A 14,456-nucleotide genomic window follows, 5' to 3' on the forward strand; every position below is an offset into this window, starting at 1 on the left:
TGAAAGAGAAACATAAATAGACTGCGAGTTAAAGAAAGGATAGAGAAGTACGACACTGTATGATGGCATAGATCAGGCCTCAAATACAGAGTGTCTGTAATGGCAAAAGAAGCAAATAAGACTTATGGAGGCTTCAGACTTCTGAAAATAACACTAGTTACACATAGGGAATATCGCAATAGCCAGCCTTGGACTGGCTGAAATCCATCATCTCCAACAGCCTTTTTGGCACAGTGGCTAATAGCAAACATCTAGATGAAGTCTAAAACCAATGCAAGTATGTGCCAGTGCTTACCTAGAAGACCTTACCACCCCACAGCAAACTTCTGCCTAATGTCACTAAAACAAAAGTAGTTCTGTTGAATTTAATATCTTCCAATGCACTTTCCTTCCACAGTCAGTCAGAAGTAGTTGATTCCATAGATACTATATACATATATATATAAAACAAATAACAAAGGCCTTTGCCCTCCCTGTCACTACATCAGCGAACAGTCACTACAAACACAACATGAAAGCAAATCATGTACTCCTAAGAAGGCATGTCCTCTCTTTACAGCGAGGGGAAATGAGACATGGAGCAACCTGAGTGCTGCACCAAAGGCCAATGCAGGATCAGCAGAGCAGAGAATACAGACAATACTTTCCAAGTTCAACATGGGTGACCTAATTATTAAAGCATTGTTCTTCTTTACTGCTGTCTCCAATAAAAATGCTGGTTTTGGAATGGTTAGGTGTTAAGTATTTCACCTCATTGAATATATATGGTCTCAGTTCTCATATTACAGGCTTTAAGTCCTTGGAGAACACTGTGCTTTCACTCACAATTGCATCAAACGGGATGCACTGGGGTTGAACACCATGTGGACTAATAACAAGACCAAATGCTTCATAGGCAGACTGACACAGTGCACAGATCCTGTCTTCTGCATTCAGTTAAAAAATATGCTTCCCCTCTGTAATCCACACAGTGCTTGCAGAAGACATTTTCATCCCTCACTCCACTGCTGATTACACTCTGTCCTGATGCAGACAATCCACAAGGCCTTTCCTTTACAGATCAGATTCTACTCAGTGCTTTCAGAAATCTATCATCTGAGTCAATGGGCAATTAAAACAGTTACCTTTAATCGTATTCTTCAATTACTCCACAGTACTGAGGGAGGACTCACAGGGCTGGGACCAGATGCAACATATTCTGTTGTGATTAAAACTGGCTGAAATACTCCAATGAATATAAAGCACTGACTATTCACCCCCTATTGGGAACAAACCCTGTATGTTTTAAGCTGCTTGATGTTTAAACTGATTAGAGTGACACCAGGGAAGCAATGGAAACCTGTGGTCAGCACACAAGTGTTCCTGCAGGGACCCTTAAAGGAGCTGCCACCTTGAAGAGTATATAAAACACAAACCAGCTACTTAGAAGGAAAGGTTGCTGTGTATTCACATGATGAGCAGTTCTGGCAGCAACTGGCAAAGCAACCATGAAGGCTGGGCAAGCTGCTTGTTGAATATGCACCTCACACCCTAGATATCTCCAACAGCTCTGTGACCTTGCTATTCCAAATTAGGTCCCTCTTTGGGAGGCCATTGGCATCTTCTAGTCCTAAGGGAGGGCCCCTGACCTCAGGTCTCAAAAGCTGCAGGTATCTGGCTGTTTCATTTGGGCCTCTCCCCGCTGGAGGATTCTGCTCCTTCCTGCCAAAGGGATGCAGCGCTCAAAGCAAAGCTGGAGAGGCTCTGAGGTACTTCAGGGGCTCCGGGTGTGAGGACCTGACTGGATGCATTTGCTATGGGACTGGGGACAGGGACAGGTTTGCAGGGACTTGGCTGGGGATGCCTGGGAAATTGCTTTTTCAGATAAGCACACTGATGATATAAAGGAGTACTAAGTATAAGAGAGAACTAACTGATGTAGTGAAGGGGGAAGTAGTGATTGCACAGGAAAAGGCAAGATATGTGAACTTACAGTCACCTCAAATCACTGCTTTAGCAGAGTCAGGAACAACAGAAAAAGCAGAGTGTTGCCAACAGTCACTATTTAACTTGAAGTTTTGTACTATCTGATACTCTACTTGAGACAGTAGCTCATGTGGATGTGGCAACCTCCCTTTAATTTAAAATATATCTTGCTCTTGAGGCTGTAGAGAACAGTTAGAAGCTCTGATCTCTGCTATATCCTAAAGGCAAAGAAACTGGGAGATCAATAGTACTAATTTTAAAAAATAAATAAAATTTTAAAAAACCAACCAACCATAAAAACAAACAAACAAACAAAAAACCCCACAACAAAACAAAAACCACCAAAAAACCAAACACAGTCAAACAAACAAAAAACCCCAACCAGACGAACCAAAAACATCCCCAAAACAACTACAACAACAAACCAAACAACAAACGAACCTCTGAACTGTCAGGATTATTTTGAGCGTGCTTATGGATTTTTGAATGAGTTATGAACACAAACTCAGGAAACAACAGGCCCATACTTGCTTGTTACTGGAGAGTCAGTTCCTTCCCTGTGACACACATTGAGCCCAAGAAGTTCCTGGCTCACTAATGGCAAAAGCCTGGTCCTGAATCCCCTCTCAAAATGACTCCAAGATGTGGCGCAGGAAAATCCAACTGCATATTGCTAGGAACTTGTATACAAATGTTTTCCAATAGAGACTGGCAGAGGTGAGTTAGAGGCATAGAGTAAATGAAAAGTATGCATTTAAATACAAATATCATGTATATCCAACTACCAGGCAGTGCCAATAGTAATGAGTTTACCCATCTCCATTCCCCTTCTCCCCACTATACTGAGACCTCTTTTAAACTTACCTAACAAGACCACTGCCCCAGTCCTGCACCCTCTGCATAGAAATGATCCTATAGTCAGTATCCCTGAATATTATCATGCAGATACCAATGCAGCACATTAACAAATATTATAGATCTAATTCACAGTAATTTACAAATAATGATAATGAGACAATAACTCAAACCTAGTCTCTGTTAAATAGCATGATATACACATACAATAGTGTGCAAAAGAAAAATTATTCTCAAGCCCACATGATATATCATCAACAAAACAAATAAACTTTTCATTCATTTCAACCACCTGCCAGGCTTTTCAGACAAGATGATGAAAGCAGGCAACATTATACACAGAATTCAAACATTAAGATCGAATCTTGACACCCTTGCCCTGTGCTTTTCTAATTAGTCTGAAAGATGCTCAGATCAGATACTTACGAGAGGAAGAGCAAAAGACCTTATTTGGCACCTCAGCACCAGCCTCATCCCTGGTTTGCAGCCAGATGGAGCAGCCTGCAGCTTGGTGCACCCACACACCTGCCACCTTTGGCTCTTCTCTGCTCATTGTTGGATCTTGGAGTTTAAGCCACAACAGCATTATGGCTCAGAAACATGCACTGAAACTGAGCCATCTCAGTGCACATGACAAAACCTTCTCTTAAAGGAGTGTAGATTTTTGTAGTGTAGTCCCTTGGATACCTCACATTGAAAGGTTTAGACACACTTTGCATTCAGAGCTGACCACTGCTTCAACTGATTTTAATTTCTCTGTTGAGTTCAATGGCAACAAGATGAAGCTGTGACTTGTTTCTTCTGTGTGAGCCATAATGCCTTCCCTCCGTGACTAAGGAGAAATAAATTCATCACATGTCCTTGATTACTGAGTAAGTAAAACCCAATCATTGGCCTAGAAGCATGTGGTTTTTCAGGCATCCTTGTTGGGGAGGTGGTACTACTGATGTGAATCTGGCTGAGGCTTAGAGGATGTTGGGGAAAGGAGCAAAGGGCGGGTTTGACTGCTGTGTGGACTGTCTGCAGCAGGAGCAAGGAAAACACGCAAGGGTCAGGGTGAATCCAGAAGCGGCACTGAACTTCAAACCAAAGAGCAGCTGCTAGTCTTCTGCTCCCAAGCCTTCCTACTGACTTATTTATTATCTCCTCCTGCGTCATTTGTCATAATCTCTGACTCGTCAGACCAATTAATCATGCTTCAGAAAAAATGAGATTTCTCACAAGGAGATTATCTGTCTCTGACAAACAAGGGATAATTCAATTAGCTTCCTTTTCTAAACATTTATTAACTGGTTTTGGTAAATTAGTCCTTTTTGTAATTTAGCTATAATTTAGGAAGATTTAATATGTCATTAGGCACACTGAATTCTGTGTTAATATAACATTATGCTGAGAATTTAATTGCCCCAGAGTCAGGAACTGTATACATAAATGGCTTGATTCCCACATGGAAACGGCTGATAGGAAGTACACAGAGCTCTACAGAAATTCTCCTTAAAATCCCTTCTTCCATGAGTTAAGCACATGTCAAGGGCTCTGGGGAATAGGATGCTTTCTCTGTCTTGGGTAAGAACTCTAAGAATTCAGTGAGAAAGGGAAATATTTACATATTTATTTGCAGAATTTCTACATACTACAAAATTTTATAGTATACATGGACTTCCTCACAGCTCTCGAAGTTCCTATTTTCCATACTGCAATTTCCTGGGAAAATCCTTGTATCTAACAGGAGTACCTGATTGTGGGAATTTCTTCTCTGTTTCATTCTGGATTGTGCCTTCTAGTTCTTTTGGACACTGCCAATTGATACTAATGTAATAGCATTAAAGTCATCAATGCAGCTTCATACTGAAGGTAAATACTAGCCTCTATCATGCTTGGGGGAAATAAAGAGAAAATCAAGACAATGAGCTGTGTGATGCAAGGCACAAGAGGAGAAGCAGATCCAGCGTTAAAGCAATATTAATTACTTTACCATAGCAGGGTCATATAGACTTTGTCTAAACTGCAAGTCAAGAGAGCAAAAGCAGACTAATCCTGACACACTGCTGGCTGCAGCCCAACTGTAGTGTGGATTCAGACCATTGTAACTGGAACAGCTGAACTCTAGGTATTACCTGCAACACCTAGTACTAATCTGCCCATGGCAGATCCTTTTGAACTTCATGTTTGATATCACGGATCACCTATAAAGTGATGGAATTTGGGGAATCTTTTCTTTCAAGGAATTTTGGAACTCAGGCCAAGTCACCCTGAGTCAGATTGGCCAGTTTCTATCAGAACTTGACAGAAGGGCAGAAGCCTCCAAGACAGTTACATATCAGTATGTTTCATGAAGACAAACAGCTAGAAGGAGACCTTATCAGTTCTCTCTATGGTATGGATACTAATTCCTAAGAAGACACAAAACCCCATTTGAAGCTTTTCCCAACTCTAGGGCATTCTCTAGATCTCTTTTCACAGATTACCTGACACCTAAGAATAGCCATAGCCTTATTTAGCTAATAAGTCAACCGAAAGCATAACACAAATCTGTTGGGAAGGAGGCTTCATTAGTTCTGTTGCTCACAAGACATATCTGCTTATACTTGAAATACACATCACCCAGCACAAGAAGTAGGAAAATGGCCATGAATTAAAACAAGCCAATTCAGCCCATCAGACTGACACAACCAACACATGCCAACTCTGTGGTAAACCACATTTAAGAAAACAGAAAGGTTTTTTTCACAGGCAGCTGCCTTTCTGACTCTCATCTGGAATGACTGGTAGCTAATTACAGGTAAGCTGACCAAGAAACGCCTCAAAGCAGCAAGATCTGATTCTCTACTTGTCTTGAAAACACTCATTGCTAGCATGACAAGGGAGCTTAAACCTTTGGCAAAAGGCCAGAGATTGTAACCACTCTGGCCATCGCACCTTCATTTAGGGAAAATAAGAACTTTCCTTAATTTTATTTTGTGGTTAAGATACTCCTGGACTCATTCGATGCCACATTGTTCACTAGTTTAAAGACAAAAATTCATATTTGATATCTGCTGTATAAAACTGAGTTTTTTCCATTAGTTATTTCAAGTGTTAATAGGAGTCTTGATTCTGCAATCAGTTATACACAACAAAGACTGGGAGTAACTTGATGGAATTACTGCAGGACAGAGCAGTGAAGATAAGAACAGGGCACAGCCCATGTATTTTTTTAATTTAAAATATTGCTATATTTAACTACAACTCCAAATTCAATCACTATTGCTATTAAGGTATTTATTAGGCAAGGATTGCTCTGGAGAAAGCCCAGATGACCTCAGTGGGAATTTTGCCCAAGTAAACTTCCTATTAGAGTATGCAATACTACTTGCATGCACACACTCATGAGCTTTAGCAGAGGCCAGACCCGTATGTGAAAACTATTTCATTAGCTCTCAAAGGTGTCATTAACAATAGAGGTGAAGCTTTAAAAACTATTGGGACAGATTTCCTCTGTTCCTTTTTGGTCTGTACTGGGTCCATTAACACACTGCAAGCAGCTGGGAGGAATTAACAGCTCTGGGCTGCAGTATAAATTAGGCTCTTAATTTTCCTCCTCCTCAATGCAATTGGGGGGCATAGAAAAGAGGAGTGGAAAGGTAAATGCCCTGGTGAAATGGGAGTGTTCACAGCATGTGTGGAGCTGTGCCTCTAAAAAGTGCTGGTACAAGACACGTAGAAGGAAAAGTTCAGTTTGACGGAGGTTCATGAAGAGCAATGCTGATACGTTTGGATATCACATTTACAGTTTGTCAGACTCCCAGACTTGGCGTTATCTCACGACAAAGTACGTTATCAGGAGAATCAAACTATTCTGCAGGAATGAATAATGGAGTGGGTAAACTCCCTTCTAGTAAAAAAACTCTTAGAGAAGACCAGCACAGTTTCTACAGCTACAAACAACGAATGCTATCAGAAGGATGCTGGGCAGAAAGTCAGTTTATTTCTGATAAAAACTGGATCTCAAATGCTTGAGGTTTTAAATAGTTTTCAATTGAGACAGCCAAGAGACAATGAAAATGGATTGCAGAATCTTAAGGAGGATTGCATTCCATGCAAAAATGAAACAAGATTTCTTTTTAATGAAAGGAGAACAAAAAATATAAAAGGAGTTTGTAGCAGACCTAAGACTTGAAAGATGAACATTTTTTTCTGGAAGGGTGATGTAGGGAATTGGGGAGGATGGGAACTGACTAACCAGGTCCCTGATAAGAGAACAGTTCTTCACTGGCATTAAGGCAGACAAGCACATGGAAATCAGAGACTGGCTCATGAAAGACCGAGGAATAAACTCTGGCAAAACATCTGGAATCTGCCAAATAAAGGAAGTTATCCAGACTCAGCTGAAGTGTACAGAGTGCAGGCTGCTCTGGTTCTGTGACCATGGTAGCATATAAAAGACACTGCAATCAAGACAGGACCTGCCCATGGATCTCAGTGTCCAAAACAACAACATGTGGCTCAGCACTCAAAGTTTAAAACCATGCAAGAGCCATTAATTCTTGACGAGATGGCAAGCAAGGCATGGCAAGTTCAGTGACAGCAACACCGACATTGCTGCTTCTGGGGAAGTGTGAACAGCATGGCTACAACAAATAATGTGGCCACCAGCTGTGGGGTGCTTACTAGTTTTGTCTCTGATGCACAAGTCCGTGTAATGCCAGGAACAGTTGTTCTACACAGAGGATAAAATTGGTCAAAGGCAAAGCCCATTAAAAGAACTATAAGAATTATGATGTATGAACAGTTAAGCTGGAAACAAGAAAATTTTCTAAGACTTAGTGAAGAAGGAAAATCTTATTGCTGATCTTCACATGATAAGTCTGATCAAGACAGAGCACTCGTCAGAGAAGGAGACCGAAACAACTACAGAAGGCTTTAGGGCCACCTTTTGGGAAATAAGGAAGCTGTCAAAGAGTGCTGAACAGTGCTGAAAGGACACAATTACTCGTAGACACAGTCCTGCAGGAAAGCTACCTATGCCCTGAAGAGGAGGCAAGCTTACACCCATTTCCTTGGGAAGGCAGGGAAGAAGTATCAGTCCAATTGCGGAACATCTGTTCTGTTTGCTGTAGAGGGCAAACCAGACAATTCATGAGAAGCCAGAAAGTCCCTGACAACAAATGCTGATATAAGTGAAATCAAAGCACAGCACAGAGTATTATCATTTTTAAATTTAAATTTTAAATGACCTTTTGCACATTTTAGCAATCCACAGAATGTGCAACATTTAAAAATGGAAGTATCATAGCTAGAAAGAACTACAGATGTTAATAATTAGTGGCACATTACTCACATTTCATCATAAAACAGATGTGTGTACTATTTTAATTGTAACGACAAATATAACACATGCCTTTGACATATATACAAGCATAATGTTTTCTGTGAGCCAGTGCTTTAAGTATGGTTTTGATTTTATTTACTTTCCTAAGTTCAGTGTCAGAGAAGGAAAGTGTATTTGTTACATGCTAACAGATCAAAAGAAGCAGAGAAAGTCCCTGTGTATTATTGGAAACCCATGTTTTGAAGGTATGGATTTGCAACTGCTAAGTGCAATGTTATGATCTCCAGCTTCACTCAAATTTCTTCTCTTTAATGACAATATTTCCTTACCCTGAGGCTATACCACAAACAATTACAGAATATTTTGGAGCCTGCACTTTTAAAAGACAGTATCCTGCGTCCCTTTCTTCCCTACAATCTTTTCGTCTTCAAAGCAATGTCCAAATACCCTCCTTTTTGAAAATTACTCGCATATGCCATGGCTTGTTTATGGTCACTTAGCACTGTGATCATTTACTGTATGACTAGCTTCTCTTTTCAGTCAAATTGTTGATTGCCTTTGCACTGACAGTCACAAAGGAGTCTATATTAAAAAAAAAAAAAAAAAATCAGACCTGAAGAGTAAAATCATCATCAGACATTCAACAAGGTACTAAGATACCTTATATGCCATTCAGACAAAATCAAGATGCTTTCACCCACCTATCCCATTTAGTTTTAGAGTTTACCTAGCTTCAGGTACAGACTTCCCTAAAACATCAGCCTGATGTCTATTGTGAGGCCCAGGAAAAGACCTGAGTTCTCCTTTCCATTTTTTTCTCTCCATAGCCACTCAGGCAAACATAAACCATTGAGTGCCTTCATCAACCTGATGAAATCAACCCCAAGCGTGGGATACCCAGTTTACAGTCTTTGGCACTAACCCCCACAACTGGAAGGCCTTTGCTCAGCATCTTCTGAGGGCAACATGTGTTGATAAAATTGCTGCTCCAAGTAACAGCATTGCTTTTCTAAATATAATCCCACAAACCCATAAAATGCAACAGAGAGCTATTGACTATGCCTATGGAGTGATTTTTTCACCAGCTACAGGAGGATTATTTTGGACAACCTGAAGTGCTTCACCTCAAAGTGATGCACTTATCTTAGTAATACAAGTTTCACCCTCTGACATTCCCCTCATCTTGCTCCTTTCCATTTTCTCCTGACAGAACCTAAAAATAAGTATTTTCATGGACCATTTTCTCAAAGATGTGGTAAATCACCATGGTGGCAAATCAGTAAATGACAGCCTTCTTTCCTAGCTGCTGTCCAACAAATCTCAAAGTGGCAGGAAAAGCCTCCATCCTGCTGCAACTACTGAGATTTAGCAGAGACACAAAACCACATATAATTGGCCCATCAGGAAAAGCTGGCTTATGTCAGCTCTGCTGCTGCTCTCAGCACTGCTGTTGTAAACTGCAGTGGAAATTTCCCCAAAGTTTTTCATATCTGGCCTTTTTAAGATTTCACATTTTATTGTTCAGGTTGCTGTACCACCTCCACCATTGCACTCAGCCACTGATCATTGGCACTCTCCATCAGCAATCTCCATCAAAATGCTGCACTCCTATTATTAATAACTTTTGACAGACTTTAACCATCAGAGTAGAAATGTTCTATTCATAGACTCTTCACCAGGAGGTGTTTTTTGTTCTTGTGTGTGGTTTGGGTTTTTTTGTTTGTTTGTTTGTCTTTTCTTCTTGTTGTTGTTTGTTTGTGTTCATGTTTTGTTTTTGTTTTTTGGTTTTTTTTCTAAACTGATCAAATACTAGTCATCTGTTGGGGGAGGAACAAAAAACACCAAACCAAACCAAACCAAAGAACCCCTCAAACAAACAAATAACAAAACCAAAAACCCGGGAGTTTTGCCAACATCTGACTTAAAATCAACACAATAAACTTCAAATACTTTCATAGGTGGGAAAAATAATTTGCCATGTTTCCAGGGGACAATCCTGAATTCAAAGCCATCTTGCTTGAGTCATAGAGTATAATTCATACAGGCTTTCTGTCATTTAGAAAGTGCAGAGGAAAACCCCTTTTTATACTTGCACAGAGGAATTTCATGGACGCTCACTTGTAATTCTGGCCACATCACTGCTGCCCTGCACAGGCCATTGTTCCACATAGCTGTGGAGCCAGCAAATCAGACCGGACACAGCCAAAATGGATCTGGCTGCTACTTCACTGCATCAAAATCACTGATTTTCATGGGTCAGAACCTCCCCTCTTTCATCAAACAGTGCAAATAATGTGGTGCCTTTCTCGGGCTTGCTGTTGAAGTGTTCATCATCTCCCTGCTTTAGGAGATACATGAGGAACTTTGTCAAATTTCTTCTCGTGTAAGAAGAGGAATGCAGGAAAAAAAGATCAGATTCCTTTTTTTGTTTTAATGAGTAGTGTAAATTTGAGTGTTTATACAAGGTAGCTTTTCAGACAGAAAAATACAAGCTAATTTTGTGATATGGCAACCGTACATCTTATCCATATGGCCATAATACTGTTAAGAAAAATGTCTATGTTTGGTTAAAGGATGCATCCAAGCATACGGTATGTACAGTATGCAAGATGTGGTTTTTCTCATATTCTCTGCAAAGAATCCTTTAACAAGTGGCACCTGAACTTCTGTCGTTTAACAAACATAGGCAGCATTTCTTTTGCTCCTTATTTTTACCTTTAAAGAAGATGAACACCACACAATATTTTGGACAGCTACACGAAGGAGATGCCATTAACTTGCTTCAGTATCAGCCCATTTCTCGCTTGAAGGCAAATACTATACCTCCTAACCTACAACATGAAAGAGAACATATCTGAAAATATTCAATATGAAATATTCAATGAAAGCCAAATATTTTGTTTATTCAAAACTGTGCCAAAAAATCTTTGGAGAGATCATCTTAGAAACACAAGTGAGGTAACTTTTTAAGCAGTTCATTTGCCTCCCAGGTATTTGAATGGATATTTGTTCATTATTCCACTGCTCATCAGGAAACATGACCACTTGTCTCATCTATTTCCTGAAGCTCATAGAACCAAGTTCTGCCACTACTCATTCCTATATAGCATACAAAATTTGACTGGAGCTTACTGATTAAATTGTCTCTGCTCTGGTAAAGATCTTCATGAGAGAAAGGTTTTTACTTCTGTTTTTAAATTTAAAGAATCTACTTTAAAGTTAGCAGCTGCCAAAGTCTAGGAATAACCATTCCTGACAACAGAGCAAAAGGCAAGCACATCTTCCAGGGACATTCCTGAGGTTAGGGAAGGATTCCCTGTTTTTCTGACAACAAACTCTTCACTGTGGGTATGTGCGTGGGTACTTTATTTTCAGCCTGGAATGTTTAAAAAAATGCAAAACACAGAGATGCAGGATTTATTATCTGAACTTAAGAAAAGCAGAAACAGAAGAATGTCTTGGGGGACATGGTAGAAAATGCAGATAAGAGAGCAGGATGCTATCTGTGTCTGAATAGGACAAAGTAGGTCAGGGACAAAATTTTTTTATTCCTTGGGATGTGAAGAGCTTAAATGTCTTTTCTGTAGCCTGTTCAAGGATTTTGTATTTGTACTAAGAGAGACATCACAGAGAAAGCATAAAACAGTATCAAAGACAATAATGCTAGAAGAGTTCTTCAGATCTCACTTAATCCAACATCTTTCGGAAAAGCTGATCAGCTATACTTAGACCATTTCTGACGAATATTTGACTAATCTATATTTTAAAAACCTCTCATAATGAAGACCCCTTACCTCCCTATACCAGCCTTTAACTAACTTTGTTGTTAGAAAGCGTTTTCTAATATCTAATCTCATTTCCTGAAATTTAGATCTGTAGTTTCTCATTCTACTGTCAGTGGACACAGATGGTTGTTTATTCCCTGTCTTTGCAAGAGCTTTACAATACCTGGAGATTTTTTATGTTTCCCAAGCCTCGCTGAGCAATCCCAGCTTTTCAGTGTTTCATTACAGGCTATGTTTTCTAGACTTGTGATCTGCCTCTCTGGGGTCTCTCCAGCTGATGCATGTTTTTTTCAAGACTTTAATTGCTTTCCAGCTGTGAACTTTAGCTCTTTCCAAAGGTGAGTTAGCAGTTTCTAAAGTGTAGATAGTAATTTGGTTCCACATGTTAGGTAACAGAACTAGTGCAAGCTCCACAGTCAATTTTTCAAACAGACTTCTGGAAGTCTGTCAGCAGTCAATCACAGTCAGAAAGAGGGCACTGAGCTGGATGGGTCATTATGCTTTCCTGATGGAGTCATTCTTACATCTCCTGTTGACAAAGAGGCAGTGGGATGTCTCTTGGACTGAAGATTTGGAGACAAATTATGGACAGAAGATTTTAAACATGCTGCCAGCACAGTGTGTGTGGAAAGCACAGACCAAATTTCATGAGGCAGGAGACTTCACAGATCACCCACATCCCTGCAGTCTCCAGGGGAGGCTTATGCTTCCTCAAACTCAGTCGCAACACTGCTTTGTGGAGGCAGGTGAGCAAAAACAGGGGGCAGCACATTGCATTGTCAGGATAACTCTCAATGACCGTGTGGTTCTGTAGTCAACGCCCATTCTGAGCCAGGCAGAGTGGGATCAGCAGGCTCACAATGCGTAGCTCAGAGCAAAGTACTGTCAGTAATGTTTCAACTGGGACAGGTGCCTAATGAAAATGCACAGGCCAGAACATATTAATGCACTGAAAAGACTTTCAAATCCATCTTAGCATGACATTTGCACACCTACTGCCAGAAATAAGGATAGCTAAAAATGACATTTTAATATCTTTAGAGAACAGAACAAGAACTGCAATGGACTTTTTTAATCGTGGTCAAATGACACTACTATGTGCCACTGTATGAAGATGAGATAATGTCTTTGTGCATGACAATGCACAGTAAGATGCAGCAAGACTTAATCGGGTTTCAAGATCTTGCACACAATTAAGGATAGAGAGTACACATGACAGAGGCTCTAAATACAAAATATCCACATCCATGTTTTGCAAGACATACACAAATCTCACATTTTCAGGATTAGCAGTGCCCTGTAAGTTCGAATAATGAAATTTGAAGCAAGAGCTAAGAAAAACATAAATCCCCTGTGCTTTTATACAGTTCCAAACATAATCATGGAAGTAGTAACTAAAAAAACATGCTCTCATTTGAAGAAAGAGAAAATGGAACAAACATGAGTTACAGCATCAATGATAAGGTTCTCACCTATCCAGAAAAGTACGGCTGCATCACCAAAAAAAAAGAAAAAAGAAAAAAATCAGATACCTCAGTGTCATTCACAACCCTGAAAAGAAAAGGAGGAAAGAACACCTTACAGTGGGGGAAAGGAAAACTTCAGTAACAACATCACCCTATCTAGCAGCTTATCAATCAGTCAGAAATAAATGGCAACAAGAAAACCAGCATCAAAGCCCCAAACACAGTGTAAACATTGCTTAATATCCAGAGACCTAAAAAGCATGATGCTTACATTTTAGAAGCTTTTATGTAGCATCTGTCCCATTGATGTGGAGCCGGATCCACAAAACAGTATTTTCCACACACCAGTCCACAGAATAGCCATGGAAAAATACCAGGGTAGAGTTTTTAATCCTAAAATGTGCTGTTCAGAAGCTCTGGACTGTTAAAATTCAGAGTTAAAGTGGCCCCATTAAAGTGATGGGAAAGTTTGAATACAGATCCAAACTCCCTCCATGCTTGGCAACACTGAATCAGTTTGGATTTTATCCACCTCTAATCACTGAATATTCATTCGTAATTAGGATTCCTTGTGCCATAGGACTTACAGTTGCTGGATTCTGAAGAAGACCTGGCCATAACTTGTGTCTCCATGATAAGGTTCAGGCAGACAGACAGCATCTTTGCACACTGCCCAGATGAGGTGTGGGAGGACATTAAGCTGCAGCAGCCCTGATCATTACAGATAAAAACCAGAAATTGACAGAGGCAGTTTTTTGCTGCAGCTGGGTAGCAAGATCCCATACATCACCCAGAACAAACAGAAGTCTCCTTAACAACATACTGTACTGCAATGTTGCTGTAAGGGCAAGGCACAGTTCTGCTCACAGGAATCCTGAATGAGTTTTTGGAGACAGATTTGAGGACATTAATAAGACCTTTCAATAGAAGAAAGCAAGTTAAGAATAGCAGCTAAGGAGGGAGGATAGGATAGCAGAAGCCAAGAGGCTGTGGCTACTTCTGTTAGATGTGACTTTGCAAGGATGCAAAGAGAATTTGCGCAGCAGGTCTTACCCAGAATGACTGAGGCTGATA

At 40.1% G+C, this 14,456-nt stretch overlaps 1 protein-coding gene across 2 annotated transcripts in view; it reads right to left on the reverse strand.

The window, feature by feature from the left end:
* C8H10orf71 (chromosome 8 C10orf71 homolog) overlaps window positions 1-14,456 on the reverse strand; it is a 93,085-nt gene extending 78,629 nt beyond the window's left edge. Inside the window, exon 1 of one of the 2 annotated variants that reach the window (XM_071811950.1) lies at window positions 14,436-14,456. The gene's annotated coding sequence lies outside the window, so the exon portion shown is untranslated. Of the gene's footprint in view, window positions 1-13,653; window positions 13,702-14,435 lie in introns of those variants that run through there. The other variant, XM_071811949.1, reaches the window with a different exon arrangement.

This window comes from Patagioenas fasciata, chromosome 8 (assembly GCF_037038585.1).
Source record: "Patagioenas fasciata isolate bPatFas1 chromosome 8, bPatFas1.hap1, whole genome shotgun sequence".
NCBI classification, from domain to species: domain Eukaryota; kingdom Metazoa; phylum Chordata; class Aves; order Columbiformes; family Columbidae; genus Patagioenas; species Patagioenas fasciata.